The following is an 18286-nucleotide window of genomic DNA, read 5'->3' on the forward strand; positions in this document are numbered from 1 at the left end:
TCATACAGAACTACGCTTGACCACAATCCGATCTGATGTTATGTGAGATGTATGAAGGGCTCGCCTGACTAGGAGATGTCTGTTTAAATGTATTAAAATATGCCATATACTTACAAAATATTAACAGAACACAATAAACGTGTAAGATATTCTCTGAAATGTTCAACCAAATATTTTCATTTAATTTAGTGATCTGTAATGTTACGGTATTATTCTATTATATATAATATAACATATTTATAAATTAAAACTACATAACATTTTATTTAAATCTTTAGATTCACTAAAATAAACAACTGTAATGTTAAAATTCGAAAATGTATGAGTAAATTCTTTTTTTGAGGTGTAATACAAATATATATACTAAAATGTAATGAGTGGAGCGTAACTCTCATGACCAATCTTAGGAGATCTAAGCGGCTTTAAATCGGATGAAAAGTATAAATAATTAATTTATTAATCAATGGCACTACAACCTTTTTAGATTTGGGCATCCTTTGTCAATCTAATAGGCCTGTGATCAGTCTCCTGTGCCAGACACACACCGTCGACTTTTTTAGCTTAAAACAAGCCGGTTTACTCACGATGTTTTCCTTTACCGTTCGAGCGAATGTTAAATACGTGCGTACGAAAGAAAGTACATATCGTAAGTAGGGATCGGAACCTGCGACCTTTTATATTTATATTTGAATTATAAGACCTTTTCAAATAATAAAATCAATCTATTGCTTAGGCTAAATTTATAACAAAATCGACATATACTGAGAAATCTTCGTAAGTTTAACTTTAATATTCAAGCTACAAAAGCCTTTTAGATAAATCATGTTGTGCAGTTCTCAAAAGTCAAAAGTATTGGTGAAGCGTATATTTCAATCAATTCTTGGCAGACTCCCAGTCACCAGTGTTTGTGCGACTGTATGGCGCCAGTTAAAATTTATCATACATCGTTCCAGAATATCAACTTTTATTTTGCGTAATTGATTTAGTTTTCAATCACTTAGAACTAGAACAAGATATAGTGTTAGCGTGAATATTTATTAATTAACAATAATTAAATAGACTACCTCTTACAAATAATCAGTAATATAAAAGTATTCCGTTTTCACACCTTTCAGAAATTTTAGTTAAAAACAGATTTAAATACTCATATATATTTGTAGATTTTGTTTTTACGAATGAAAGATGAAATTTGCAGCTAGAACAAATCGTATTCTGAGAATTGTATGGTATGCCAAAATCGTACATTCAGTAATTTATAATTAATAAATGTTTACTTTCTTAAGGCCTTTGTAACACTTATTTTTCTATAGCACATTGCTGTTATTTCTCGATAATATTTATATATATTAATAATTTTTGTAGACGCAAACATGAACAACTTTTTCTAGCACCAATACAAGAAAACCTTCTTGTACGTCCACACTTTTTTAATATTTTGTAACCTCAATGGTCGAATTTGATTGTAATCAATAATCCGGCATTGAGTCAGAAGTCATCAAACAGTGCGTCTTACCAATTGGTCTTGAGACTGGGGTCTATTACTGAAGCTTGGTACACAAGCTCCACATCGCTTATCGAGCGAAGGCTATGGCTATGTCTGTAAGCGATTGTATTAGAAATTAAGAGAACCGTAGAAGTACTAAAGTCTCTGACATAGCTTAGGTGGCAATAGGTGGGACACATTTCCCGAAGGACGGATGGCCGATGGTGCAAAAAGTCCTAGGCCTCCAGCCGAGGACCAGTCAGCGAAGCCTTGGACGGCCTCCCTCTTGGTGGACAGATGTCCGGGTGGAGGGAAGACGTTGCAAAGTACGGGAAACAGAACATACTGGAAATTTAGGAGAGAGGCCTATGTCCAACAGTGGACGTCAACAGGCAATAAATCTATCATGACCGTTTGACTCCCCATTATTAGGATTAGGATTATTATTATTTATTTAGGATTTTTAAACATTTTGGCATTCATTATTGTCTTCTGAAACATCCGAAAATGAGTCTTAAATTTGTGTCGTTAGATATTGGTGTTTTGCGGTGTTAAGTATAGAACCTATTCAAAATTGCGGATATACTAAAGTAATTCCTAATTGAAAGTGCAAATGCTTAAGATATTCTACAAAAACAAATGCTTTCGTGGCAATAAAAATAAGTCTATTTGAAAAGAGATGGCGCTCTTTCAGATTTTTTTATAACTGTTTGTAACTGCAAATATTATTTTATATCCGTGCAAATGACTTAGCAGTAAGTTATATATTCATTGACACTCCTTTGCCCTGCCTTATCAATATGCACCTACACCCCTCTGACGCAACAGCATGATAAAATAAAACGGACATTTGACAATTGACAGCTTTGATCGGATACCTCATATTCTCAAATTAGTAATAGGTCTAAAATATAGATTATTGATCGTGCTCATATCAGGTCGATTAAATTGAAGTTCAACAATTGTAATAGTTTGATTAAAGTAATTTAAATATATATTTTTTTGGGTCCACTGGCTCCAGTTAAATAATGTCAATATAGGCCATTTGTTAACTTGATAATACATCTACTAAGTAGAACGTTGGTGTTAATAGCATGGAGATTTATTCATTGTTAAAACTGCCCCAGATAATGCTCCTAGAAGTGTTCCGTGATACAGATGTCACTATGTCTTTTCGGTACACGAGTATCGTATTAATGTGTATTATTAAAGATTGAAGTTGGCGCCTAGTAGATAGCCAGAGCTGGTGCTTTTCTCGTTCAACGAATAAGTATCGCAATACAGCGAGGAAAAGCTCTAAAGGAAAGAAAAGGAAAGGCTTTAAAAATATACAGCCACACGGACCAAACTTTTAAAATGTGTTTTAATTTTCTTTGGTAGTTTGAGATTATTGTTATTATAAATAATATTTAAATTTAATTTTATGTTAATTGTTATGTAAATAATGCAATAAATATCGCATTTATATCAGTCAAAGTTTTGTTTTCATATTTTTTTAAATTAATATTCAATTAAAACAGAAATAGGTTGTGACAAAATTTGTCTGTCGCTAGTCCGACACTAGAGCTTCTCTGTATTGTGGGTAGGTAGCTAACAATTATTCAGTGGTAAGAAAAAGCAGTTTTGGTGTTACAAACTAATTAAACACAATTCGTATAAGACATTGAGAAATGCGTAAATGTGTGAGTATTTGAATGGATGTGTGTTTTTTTAAACAGTGTTGCTGAGCGTTTTTATAACCCAGCTCTGTCTTAGTTTTTGGAACCTCCGAAATATTCTATGTAATACCTAAAATCACCGTTTTAAATGTTCTAAAAGCTGTAGAAAGAACGCTTTGGTAGAGGCTTTTTATTATTTTTATAGTTCGACAAATCAGTAATTACTACATTCTAGAACCCGCTACAACTACCTAACTTTGAAAAGAAAACAACAATTTGTATTTATTTATATTTGTATACATTTTCAACACATATTTAATAACTTTTTCTACTACTACCACACAGTGTATACATTGATATAAGAATAGGTACATTTAGATTTAAACACACATAGAAATATATTATGAATGATTCATTCAAAGGTTTTGTAATCGGACCTCTTTAATAAATAGGCTACAGACAGTATTTTAGATATTACAATATTAAAAATATGTGTCCTTAATCTGAACTGTGCTTCAATAAATGAACTGAATAGTTCATTATGAATTTTGTCATATTCTTCAAGACTCGGATCTTATAGAATTGTTCCAAAAATTACAGAATGTTTATAATATTAGCATAGATATAATAATACATATTATTAAAAAATAATTTCAGAAGTACTTCATATATATACTAACGATCTTATTCATAAACAAATGATTGAAATTGGAAATTAATATAATGTAATAATCATAAGTGAGACCTAAACAAATGGAGAATATTTTGTTTTCAATTATTCTTCATGTGGTCGGTGTATCGCGCATTTTCAGATATTAACTTTAGGCTGGATTAAAGGGTCGTTAGGTCTATATTTACCGCTTTCCAAATTTATAGAAAATATATATGAATATAAAAAAAAGATAAAAAAATGTACAAGTTATAATAATATATTGAAAAGGAATAATGATATATATATATATATATATATATATATATATATATATGCCTCGCTGAGAACTGAACCCGCTTATTCCAAAGCAAATAATCGGTCCAAATGCATCATATAAATGTAAGTCATCTGTCTCATTTAATAATTTAAAACAATTTGACAGAAAGGGATAAAAAATTACTTTAGTCAAATAATGCCAATAATCTTTAGTTTATATAAATACGCAGATATTTTAAGCATATATATATATAAGGGACCTAGTGTGTAAATATTTCAGAAAAGTGAGTTACTCAATTATACAATCGTTATTAAAAAATATATCCTCTGAACATATTCTAATCGTATATAAACAAAACAAGTAATTTTGGACACAGTTTGAAAACGTGAATTGTAACTGTTTAACAATATTTTAATGAACATCAATACGTATTTCTTAGCCTAAAACTACAATAACATTGAGTTTTTAAGATTAAAAGTTTCCTCAAAGTTAGGTGAGTCTATTCAATTATGTAAAAGTCAACATTTAAGTGGCAATCTATTTCATATAGTAAATACGAAGGTTCTTAATACACGAGTAAGAAAATGTATTTATGTAATTATTAAATACGGCTTCTAAGTAGTTTTCTTGGTCGGTGTAGACCGAATAGCTCATGTATTAATAAACAAACGGGTCTTGAGGGGGAACCTCTTTGGTTCACGTTTAACAATTAGAACGGAAATAATATTCTCAGTATTAAAATTTTCTTAAACGTAATTACAACAACATGTAACTGGACTTTCGTGGTTAGAATTATCAATTTTCTTTATAAAATTTTCAAATATATTAAAATTACGAGCAGAATTTATATTGAAATCGCTATTACAGTTAAGATAATGTACTGCAGAATTGTTTATGGTATTTCTAAGACCATAACGCAAAGAGAATCGTGTGGTGGAGAGACGCTAAAGACGGGTTTGCCGGATGGATTTAAATACTCGGCGTAGCGCACTTTGTGTAGCACGCGTAGACCCAAGCTGCTACAAATGCGTTGAGAGAACGCTCCTGTCGCATCCACCTTGAATACCTGAGAATAAAATTGTTACAAAATTTTAGCAACCATCACTTGAATTTTGTTTCAACATACATACATATAACATACAAGTGACATTTCCCACACTCGTATATTGTAATATAACATTCTTGTTTCCGATATTGTCTAATAGGTTGACTAAACTTATATTCTTTATAGGCAACATACGTGTCACTTAGGGTCTATTTCACAATATATGAATAAAGTACCAAACAGCTATGCAACACATAAATTGTTTGGAAGATAAAAGTTCCGAATAAGAAACTTCGCGTTTCATCGGACTCAACTTATGATGGTCTTTATCTGACGAATTGCGCTATCTGACAGTCGTGAAACGCAACAATAGTGTTTATCCTATCAAAAAGTAATAAATAGCTTTTTTGGAACTTATGTAGACCTCATCCGTACATTGTGAAACAAACCCTTAGATCTATTAACCCTTCAATAAGTCAAGTTAGTTTATTGTTAGTCGAGCCACCCAACCCCTAATCTTATGTTATTTATAAGCTAAGTTTCGTTTATAATAAGTTATAAACGATAAAAGCCAATTGACACCCAGCTTCTAACATAATTTGAACATCCCTTCAACCACCGCCAATGAACTTACCTCACGAAATATTTCAAAAAGTTATTTATTCTATTGGTAGACTAAAAAAGGAAATGTAAGTGATGTTGTTGGATAAAATCTAGCGTGTCTAGAACGTGTGCTAAATTTAGTATGTGTATGCTTGTCCACATATTTTTTTGAAATGAAGATCATTCAATGCAATTATGGAGGGACACTAAAATATATAAATAATGTTTACAGGTATTTGAAGATATTTTTGTTTTAAAGTGAAAGTCGAATCTAAACACAATACTGGAATAAAATATTCTGATTGGGAGTTCAATTATATATTATTTACTCGTGCACATTTGATATACAACTTACTTTATTCACCTTGATATATTAGTTAAAATATAAGTGTAATAGATGACGTTAATAATAATATGTTACTAAAATATAACATACAGAAATAATAAATATATTGTGAACTTTTACCGATATATATACGGATATCAAAAGAATTGTATTAAGAGCGCGAATAAGTATAGATAAATTCATGATATGATTTTTGCGTGAGATGCTTGAAACGACAAATGCTTTTTATTTAAATAACTCGTAACAAAAACATCTCTCGCCAAACTAATGTGGTGTGATTCAATTATTTTTGTCCTCCATAAAACTCGCTATTAAATTTTGAATTAGGCAAAAGTTAGAAGTTTATTATTAATTAATTATAGTAAAGGATCTATACATATATATCGTTTTTAACTCAAGCATCACATACTTAGATAAAATCAAATCTACGATGAGAGATTTTGGTAAATAAAAGTGTTCTTCGACCACCTTACTCGCTCAATTGAGTTATTCAATAATGTTCATATATTCAAAGCCTTTATCAGCGTCGATACTCTGTAACTCTGATAGAGATTGCGTTACCAACTTAGCATACAAAGGCGTCAGGATCGATATCGCTACAACTAGTGGTACTTGCAGAGTACGGATGAAGGCCTAGGTTCGCTTTAAGGCTTTCGTTTGATGTGGGGTCACTCTGCATCTGCTACCGCATTTACCACGGAGTGTTCAGAGGAGTTGTTCGGATTAATACCCGCAGCTGAGTTTCATCATCGGACGTCGAGGCAGAATACGAAATTCCACCCGTATCACCTTGACGTCCGCCGTTCCACAACTGAATGTATTATAACCACTAGTATGTGGAACTACCTGCCCACTGACGTATTTCCGAAACAACTCGACTTAGGGTCCTTCAAGAAAACTGCGTACCAATTATTAAAAGGCCGAAAACGCACCCGCAAGCCCTCTGGCATTGAGAGTGTCCATGGGCGGCGGTATCACTTAACATCAGATGAGCCTGCTGCCCCCTATTCAATAAAAAAAAAACAGGAAAGAAGTTAGATTTCGATGGATTTTATGTAATATTTGCCTAAGTAATAAAAAATACAAAAAAGTACCCTAAAATTATGCTCGTTCGCAATCTCAATGCTCCGTTTCATGAGTTCCCTGGCCAGTCCACGACCACGTGCCTTGTCCGACACTGAGATGATACGGCATTCAAGAAGACAGTCCACTTGGTATGTGCTAAACAGATCCAGGTCGTCGCTCACCGTGTAAAGAATTGTGAAGATCTGTAATTCGAAAGACAGATAATTATTTAAAATATATATGAAATTTGAGTTTAAAGTATATATATACATACATATATATAATAATTTAATGTGACTAAAGAATGCTAAAAAAATAATTAAAAAAACTCTGGTATCTTTTATTAATATTGGCTTTGTTATTCTTCCTTTATATTAAATATTTATTATAATGATCAATGAAACTTAGAACTTATAATCTAGAATTTAGTATGAATTTGTACTTTGCTATATTTTTTGTATAAATAGATAAAACTGTGCTTTATGTTTATGTTTGAATGTGTATTCCGTTTTTGGCCTTTGTGTATAATGTAATTGTTTGAATATTGTTCAATGAGTAGCTGTAGGAATAATTTAATTTAATAAAAAAAGTATAACGTACATCATCGTGTGGGAAACTAAAGAAAAAAAAATAGAATAAAAAATATGTATATGCAATGATACGATCATATATGCAATACTAGGCAATGATTACGTTGAAAATGTTTTTTTTATTAATATACTTTTTATATTTTACTGCAGTTTAAGAAAATGTTTTTATAGTATTTTAGTAGATAGGTATTTGTATACCTTCTTAAACTTTTCATCGGTGGACTTATGAATTTTCCTCATCGATTTCTCAATGTCTCCGGGTCACAAAATTCCGTTCAGGGCCACGCCTAAAACCTGCGAGACAAATTATATTAATTATTGCAATTGAATTTTTGTCTATAAATATTTATTATATCTATTTGGTAATAATTAAAGGGTTTGTAATTTTTTTATAGAACGGGAGCACAAAGACTGATGTTAAGTTATAGTGTTGCGCATGGACACTCACAATGCGAGAGGTCTCGCAAGTGCGCTGCAGGCCTTTTAAGAATTGATACTCTGTTTTATGAAGGATCCAAAGTCGATTTTCATAGTCGAAGTTCGGTAACACTTCAGTGGGCAGCTGGTGCCTTAAAAAATGATCAGTCGTGGAACGACGGACGTCGAGGTGATAAGATTGGAATATAATATAGGCAGAATACTGCCTCGACGTCCGATGATGAAACTCACCTACGGTTAGTTAGTTAGTTTTAGAGTATGTTTATCCGATTAATTATTGTTTGCCTTTTACGTAACTCAGGCAAAAAATGTTCATATACTGGATGTTCGGATTTAACAAAAACACTGATTTCATTTAACCATACCATGGACATGAATTATTTCGTATAATAACTTTCTATGAATATTCGGATGAAAATCCTCTGAATTGTGGTACTCTAGCCTCATTTTGCTAAGAAATAAACTCGACTTTTATTAATCAATCTTACTTGTTCCCAATACTTTTAAAAGTTTTTCCCAAACCCGGCGAATAGATAACACGTATCAGATGATCAACTTTACGAAAAGTGTCTTTTCTATTTTATATTATTTATGATCTCCAATATCACACAAGTCAAAACGAGGTCCATCAAATATTTACTATAAATTATTAGTATTATTTATTTAAATTTTATTATTAATTTATTTAAATTTTATTATTAATTTAATTAAATTTTATTATTAATTTATTTAAATTTTATTATTAATTTATTTAAATTTTATTATTAATTTATTTAAATTTTATTATTAATTTATTACGGCGGCGGCGGCCTTATCGCTTTCGAGCGATCTCTTCGCGACCTTTGAACATGATATGAGAACTGAAGGCGCAGCGGAAACCAGATCCATGCAACATGCACAATCGAGTGGTCTGCTGCTTATACCTCCCTAAGTGACTTAATATAAAAAAAAATGGCAAAGCTTGGAAACTCACCGTGTTACCCTCAAGAACAGCAACAGATAGTCCATCAGCTATAGTTGCTGTGCAGAGTCTCTCCAATTCAGCATGTGGCTGTCCACGCTCGCATAACCCCACGGCCTTGTTGAGGGGTTCATCAGCAAAGAAGCTGTCACGGAGATGCTTCAAGACCGCATCACCCATCTCGGGTGTTATACGCGTGAATACCACCATCTTGCTGACAATAGAAAAGATAATTCAAGTCAGTTAAGGTAACGCAAATAGACGATATGCTAACTGATTAAGGATATATTGCTAATGATATATAACTAATAAAAACTACAACCAATGACATAAGTAATTGTACAATTTCTTATTCCTAACAGTGGGATCAGAGGATCAGAGGATTTCCTCCAGATTTAGGGGTTTTACAACCGAGTAAGGTTGTATGTCACGTTCATGATTTTGGAACAAAATTGAAGTACGAACACATCGTAATAATATGAATAGGATCCGTGTGGTTAACCTTACTAATAATAAATTCGTTTTACCAAAAACCGAATAAAACTTGAACCTGTCAATTCATTTTCTATTACGGATACTTTGCGTGATGTCTTTCCTTTTCCAACAATCCCAACATGACCGCCGCTTTAAAGAATGGCGCCATGGCCCATGCTACCATTCCCTTATAGGATTTCTGGGGGGAAATCAAATTAGTCTAGGGGTTCGTCACCGACAACATCTGGCAACACTGATTCCTAAGGGAATATTTCTTAAACATCAGCCAGTACAGTGCAGTATGGCACTTTTTGTTCCCCGCAGGCACTAAAAAGTTATAGTGTAGTCGTTTTCCATTATCCAAGATAGTGTTACAATTAGATCGATCAACTACAAATATCCGCACAATCAGCCATATATAAATAGGCATACAAATTTCATATAAATTTTTACAATGTCATATAATAAGAACATTAACATAATGTCAAAGGTAAGTTATTTACAATTGGTGTCAAACATAGGGTTCAAATACTCGACCACGCTAAATAGGCACCAAAGTCGCCTTTAAAAATTCACCTTCCCCTTGAAAGAATTACACGGCAGTGATCTATAACTTCAAGGAAAGTGATTATAATTGTATAGCCATGGTGTAATAAGTTTTTGAATACATCGTGGTGGAACATGAACATACCCACAGTAAGAGTTAAATGAAATGGAAGTACAATAATAATAATAAGCCTCCTTTAATGCTGGGTCCTCCTTTTAACTATATATTTGTGTGTTGGAAATAAATAAACAATTTTTTTTTATCATAAGTCTTTAAATATGTAGTTTACATAATATACAAGAAAACAGATACATTACACAATTTTCTTATTCTAAGCCCCTGGTGCCCTCCTCCAACGTTTTCCATCCTATTTTATCTTAAAGTGTTAGCATCCTATTTTTCCAAGCTACTCTTTCAATCAAATGTATCTATTGGTCTGTTCTTATTTCTCCTTTTGGTTCAGCCCATTCAGTTACCCTTCCTTCATCATCTTCCATCTGTACAACGAGCCGCGCCTATCTCCATTTAAGTTGTAGTGCTGTAATGTGTTGTATTTAAAATTTTTTTTTTACAACGTACGCCCAAAGAGGGCAATCTTCGCAGACCATAGTGAGTGCTTAGTCGAGAGCTTAGACCTTCGAGGTCGTACCAACGGGAGTCGATTCCACAGTTCGAAAAGAAAATATCTTGTGTAGCGTAGAAATTATATAACATAGTCGATATTTTGTCTATATATAACAAAAAAGAAGGTTATTTTTATTTATTAAATTCCCTGTAAATAGCTTTTTATTATTCGTAAAATTATGATCTTCCCAGACCATCAATCGACATCCACAATGCAAGAGGTTAATATTTGAAGTTACGTGATATTCAAAGAATGACAGTATACATCTACGTATATTCCTATTTATATTTGTTTAAGTCAATTAATACAATTCTACAGGTAATACATGTGCGTTAACCTCTAAGCCTTGAAGTACAATCATAAATTCATTTTAACTCAATTATTCACGAATATTTCGCACAAATAAAAGAGAAATTCCTTGAGGCGTAGGTATTTCAATAGGGATAAAATCGTGAATGATAAGGGGCGTTTATGAAGACCCCGGGGCTTGGGGTCAAGGTGGCAGGACGTATCGGGATCAATAGCTCTGACGGGCCATTGTTTTATCTATATTGTTATTGGGTATTTAACGGATAACGATGCGTTAACAGACAATTATATGTTTTTTGCTTCTTAAAGATGTTTTAAAGAATATCTTTAAGAATTTATTAATAAAAGCATTCAACCGACACTGATAACGATTTAAATGTGCTTAATTTTTTTTCTTTTTAGATATATTTAAAATGTTGTGTAAAGAAACATATGTTTATTTTTGAATACTTTGTGTTCCAAAGTAAAGATCTTCTATTGAAATAAACAACATTACATCAAGTAAGACAACATTACATCTTGAGCATATTAAATTATAAATATATATAAAAAATGGTGGTGCTACAAGCTTTTTAGGTTCATATAGGCTTTTTAGGTATCTGTTTCATGATCATATGTCAATCTAAAAGGCAAGTACGTCACGGCGTCGAATATTTGTGTCTAAGGCAAGCCGGTTTCCTTTTCGCTACTTTCTTTTACCGTTCGAGCGAATGTTAAATGCACATAGACAGAAATTCATGCACAGCCGGGGATCGAACCTACGACCTTAGGGATATTATATAACCTCAATAAGTAAAGCAGTGTAATAGTAACATAGTATGAACAAACTTGGACGTAATCGATTATTGCAGACCATAACGAGGGTAGAGTGTAATTAATCATTCTGCACTGGCTTAGACGCGTAATAAATTGTGTTTCAGCTTCAGTCGTTCGAAGGACGCCGAGACAATAACACTAATGAGCGCTCTGCTTACATACAGAATTTAATTTCTTAGACAGCGTTATTTTAACTGCATATAGGCATTTGATAATGTATTTATACAAGTTGCATGATATTAATCTGGGTTAAAACTCAAATTAATGTACATTTCTTTGTACAACCGAATTTCTTTCTATTGAATGTCAGTTTATGAAAGAAAATTCAAATTTATATGCGAATAGTATGCTTTGCTTACTATACTACTTACTATATTGCTTAGTATACTGGATTAAAATACTTGAAATTATCAAAAATGTTTAATTAATCGTTTAGATTTTTAAATAAACAAAAAAGACAGTCCCAAACTTTTCACGGAAATTACAACACATACATGTGTTGTTGGTGTTGTCTCAGAAAAACTAGGCGTAAGTACTAATTCAACGTGAAGAATAATTGAATCGGGTTTCACGTTTCCAAAGATCAGATTTTACCTGTTTTGATTGAGATTGAAATCAGTATAAAATGGGCGACAATCATTTATAATTATTTTTGCAAATAAAAAGCGTATAAGGTAGCGTAATAAGGAATTTATCTCTAAAATGTATAAATGAAACGCCAAACAAAAATGGTAAATAACCGATACTAAAATATGATTGAAGAATTACCGACGAAGATTATATGGACGACACAGGATATAGAAAATGGAAACTCCATTGTAAGATCCTCAATCTTTTATGATATGAATCTAAAACCGTACCGTTCATCGATTTTCATTCAATTTAATAAATGATGGATGAATCGTCGAATAACTTCGACACTGCCCGAGTTTCAGATTTTTCATATAATTTATCATCTTTCAATTTTCATAGACATTTCGATAGCCTTAGTTATTTCTGAACTGAGACGTTGAAAATGCGCATTCATACATAAAATAAAAATCTCTATTTTGAAATCGGAAAATTGTGATTCGTATCTCTGAAATATAGTGCTGGACTAGTAGCTTTAGAGTGCGACGCTCATTCCTGAGGTCGTACGTTCGATAACCATGGCTGTGTACCAACGGACTTTATTTCTATGTGCGCATTTAATATTCGTTCAAAAGGTGAATGAAAATATCGTGAGAAAACCGAATTGCCTTAGACTAAAAAAGTCGACGGCGTATGTCAGGCACAGAAAGCTTATATGGGTCATAAACAAATCCAGTATGAAAAAAATTAGTAATTTTTTTTTAATTCCGCATTTATTAATCAAAAAGATAAAATAAGCATGGCAAAAATTGTATCAGAGATCAAAGCCTTAATTTGTACTGATAACTAGATATTTTAATTACTAACTGTCAACAGAAAATACTACAAAATCCACAGAAAAGATTAAATGAGTATTTTGGCTAAATAAAACCTAACTAAAAAACGATGTATTACTTAGAATGAAACAATCTGGTTGTATTATACTACTTCACATTAAAAGAGACATAAAAAATAAACCCTGTAGTTCAGCTCTTAATTAATAAATAAAATAAGAGATCATAAAAACAAAAGATGACCAAAATATACTCTAGCGTGTTACAAACGTCGTCGCTTATAGTATGCTTGTAGTATGTACGCTAGAATCATCTAGTATGTTCGTGCTTGTAGTATGTTCGTCATCTTCGCTGTCAATGAAGTGATTGAAAAATGCTGCCGTAATGGCTGAACACGTTGTGAAGGAAAAATTACATCTGAGTCTGATAGGAACCTCGATCTCTTATAGGGAAGTGAAAGGGGATCCTGAGAAACTGTTTCTTCTTCAGTTGTAATCAGATTTGGCCTATAAGTAACTGTAGAAGCATTAGCTGTGTCTACACTTCTCAGAGATATATTTCTTCATCGAATGGAACCTTTATCTGACCAATTTCAAAATGTGGACTGTCTGTGCTACAAATGCAGTTTGCATGCAAGCACACAACTAAGCCTCCTTACAAGTAATGGGTCGTTTCGATTCCAAGAAAGTTGGTGAATCTTAAATGTCCCATTATAAGTATTTATTTTATTTTTGCGACCATTTCTTGAACATCTCGAACAGTTGGATCTTCTATTCCGTAAATCTCTATACCTTTATACTTTTCTTTTAAACATTACATCATAATCAGGCACGTAAGACGTACGTAGATGGGTAAAGGCCCATTGCGACCAAATTGTTACATACATTTTTGATGCAACCACCTACTCCGTAAGGAGCACCTTTGCCATGACCTTACTCACTGTAGTAACATTTATACTGTCCTTTAATTCTTAGCTTATAAAGTTTACAATTAACAAGAACATAAAGTTGTTTCGGTACTGCGTTGTTGGGCCGTCAATTAATATGAGTAATTTTGTTAAGTTCCGACTAATTTCTTTAATTCTGTAAGATTGGTTTAATAAATTTTGTATCTTAGGTTAATAAAGTTTATATTTCAATTTAATAAAGTTTATATCACAATTTAATAAAGCTTTTATCTCAATTTAATAAAGTTTATGTCACAATTTTATAAAGCTTATATCTCAATTTAATAAAGTTAATATCTCAATTTGATAAAGTTAATATCTCAATTTAATAAAGCTTATATCTCAATTTAATAAAGCTTATATCTCAATTTAATAAAGTTTATATCTCAATTTAATAAAGTTTATATCTCTATATATGAATGACAAATACTATAAGCGATGTATTTCAAATTTTAAATTATTATAATTAAATTTTGTTCATGAAGTACGAAACCTAGGCTGGGAACGGTCCACGGAAAGGTACCAAAAGGATTATTATTATAAACTTATAATTATTTACATTATTAAATGTCACCGTGACCATGCACGCTGTAAAGCACGCGAAACGTCGCAAAAAAAGGAAATTTAAAATTATGTAAATATAAGTTTATAAAAATACATAGCTTCAATCCGTTTAAAAAGTGTTTTCTTAATGTGTAAAAGCTATGTTAACAAAAGACAATACTGTACCAAAAGGATGTTTTTATTTTAATATTTTTAAAAGTAATAATACGAATGTAAGTATGCCATGCATGTCAGTCATATGTACTAATAGTAAATAATTGAAGGTAATAATATGGCTAGTTTTTATTGTTTTAGTTAATTTTGAGACAACGCACAATTGCCTATTAGATTGATCATTTGTCAATCATGAAAAAGATACAGATATCTAAAGCCCAGACCTAAAAAGTTTGATGCGCCAATAATTTATCTGAAGTACTAAATTTATTATGAAACAATTTCTACAGTAAAGCTAAATATATATAGTGACTCTGTGGTTCAAGCTACAATTAAATTTAAAAAAAAAGTTACAAGTTTCAATATTCCCTCAAGTATTACAATATACATTTTGTTTTTATTTCCCTCTAATATATTAACATGCTATTTTCTAATACATTATCAAGAAAATAATGTCGATCAATTCATGACCTACATGTACATAATCTAAAATTAATTTACCAAAGCGCTGTTTTCACTGACATAACCAATTCGCGATTAAGTTTCGATATACTTTATCGTAAGCGTATTCGTAGTGTAAACTAACTTGTAATTATTTCATTAAAAGTTTGCGTTACCTCCCTTAATCATGTGAATAAATATTTGTACACAGCCGGGGAAAAACGCACGTAAGAATTAATTTTGAACGCCTCGTTCCGTTCATAGTGCAAACAATATTAAGACATAATATATAGGACATGAAATTGAAGTAAGAAAACGTCTTTAATTTCGTAATTTAAGTGCAGCGTTTTTTAAACTAACAATTAGTCAAGTTAAATGTCTCCAAATATATTCGAGGTACCAAGGCAGTATCGTATAATGTCAAATTATCTGGAGCGACAATACAAAGGCGACATATTGGCGACGAGAGTAATGCGTTTGATCAGAATTGATTTCACCGAATCAATATCAAATGTTTACTTAGTATCAAATGACGCTTTTCGATATTCTAAAACATTTTTCTGTAGTGGCTTACCTAAATACATATTACGTACCCAAAAGTGGAAAAATAAAGCAAAAAAAAACATTACTTTGAAATTTGTTTGAATTTTTTAATTATTACTATATAGGTTAAGAAAATAGTATATAATGTATTATATAATAATAATGTTGTGTTGGTAATAAATAAATAAATCAGGCTAAAGATTTAAGCTAGTCTACGGATACAGAGCTGTCCATAAATACGTTGTTATCCTGAAAATCAGTGAAATGAAGAGTTTCGGATCATCCACAGAATAGATTATCCTCGCTTTATTATTTTCCAGGATGCCAAAGTCCAATTCGTCTTACGGGGTTCATGGTACGCGGTTAATCACGATTCTAAATGTCTTTAATCTAATAGCTCCATTAGCCACGCCCTCAGAAGTTTGATATCCAGGAAAACAAGTGTAACAAAAGATCTGTACAACACCGAGTAGGATATAACTGAATAATGAAAATATTATTTGGTATATATGAATTTTTTACCAATTAATTGTCTTTTGTTCATAAAACCATCAAACCAGAATTAGGTATAGTATTTAATCTATTTTTATTGATATATTCCTTCCTAAGTTTTATAAATGTTTGAACTTTTTTGTATATATAATATGCATTCCTTTGGCTATATTTTTAGTATAATTAATTTTAGTGATAGGAAATAAATAAAAGTATTGGCGTTTCCGGGTATAGATCGCTATCTTTTGTATGGAAATTCCACCATTCAGTGGTGCATACTAACGAGGCCAAGACAAAAGCGAACCCTTCTAATGGCAGTCACTAAAGCCATTTGGAAATCGTACTTAATGAGAAGCAGGGGAACTGGAATTACAAAAGACCTCGTCCTATTTTTGATTCCATTTCCTTGACTGACATTAATCTACTAAATTCTACACTCAAGATCTTCACATATCTATATTGTAATTGTATTTTTCTATTTTTTATTTAGTGCAAAAATTAATGTATAACTTTTAAAGCTTATTAAACGTTTTATTGACAATAAGTTTTTGTAAAATGTCCGTCGTTTGCCTAGGAATGCTCTGAGATAAAATTTCCCTCAAAGATATTTGAAGAAACAAAATTACTACGACATTAAGCATACTACGTTGTAGACACTGCTTAGATAGATATGAAGTAAATATAAATAGTAAAGCTCACCTCCACCCAGGCCGAGCTCTGGCTGCGCACTGATCCCTGCCCTATATTCGAAAGCTTCAGCAACAGCCTTCAAAGCTTCCATAGATTATTAAACAGATGCGCCACACAATTTAACTTAACGTTGTACAAGGATTGCGACAACAAAAATACTTTTGCGACTTTTAAAAGTAAAATTCTAGTTGTCAAAGTTGTGTTCATTCATTATTATTACTCATCACTTGCTAGAAAAGACAATTTAGTTTAAAAAACCCCCCTGTTCTATTGCGACAAACAAATAGCGGCGTAAGTTAATAAATACAATTATATTTTTAAATTATTACTACTTCTATACAATTTATATTTAATTATATGAATAATAACTATACGTTAGGAATAAAATAAAAATCATAATTAAATTTAATAATATCATATTTCCCCTGTTGGGCAGTGTTGGCCTAGTGGCTTCAGCGTGCGCCTCTCATCCCTGAGGTTAGATTCTATTCCTGGCTACCAATGACATTCTTTCTATATGCGTATTTAACATTCGCTGGAACGGTGAAAATCGTGAGAAAACCGGCTTACTTTAGACCTAAAAAGATCATGGATCTTATTATGAAGATTATTTTCCCTATTGTGCAAATAAAATATCACAGGAAACATTGTACGAATATATTATCGCATAATGAAATAATTATACTCTTTGACAACATTACTCGTACGAGAATATCATAAACAATATAGAAAATGCACAAAGATGCCTAGGGCTAAACTTTCAAAAGACAAGTTAATTATCATCCAGTTAATTAGAAATAAACTCTTGTATGAATATGAAAATAAAATTGTTAACAGACATTGCGTCTGACGCTGGAAAATACAACTAATTAAAAATTTATATCCATCTCTCTATTTCAAAATATCATTTTTAGAAAGTCCTTTTTCTTTGACGTCCACGCCCACTCGATACGAGAGAGCAAAAATAATTAATGGAAATATTTGTTTCAAATAAACCTTTTTCCAATAGACGGCATCGATTGATTGAAATATCATAGATGAGCTTGGAGAGGGGTTTGCCTGATCGGCTGATCATCAAATCTTTCTATTTGTGCAACTATCTCTTAGGGTAAAGAAAAACAAAGTGAAGGAACTGTCGTAAGTCTTCCTCGCCGCCTTTAAAAAA

The 18286-nt window shown here is 31.8% G+C and overlaps 1 pseudogene; it reads right to left on the bottom strand.

Moving 5' to 3' along the window:
• Positions 1 to 4124: 4124 nt before the first annotated feature.
• Positions 4125 to 17153, bottom strand: LOC123710153 (annotated as a pseudogene).
• Positions 17154 to 18286: the final 1133 nt, after the last annotated feature.

Source organism: Pieris brassicae, chromosome 1 (assembly GCF_905147105.1).
Source record: "Pieris brassicae chromosome 1, ilPieBrab1.1, whole genome shotgun sequence".
Lineage (NCBI taxonomy): Eukaryota > Metazoa > Arthropoda > Insecta > Lepidoptera > Pieridae > Pieris > Pieris brassicae.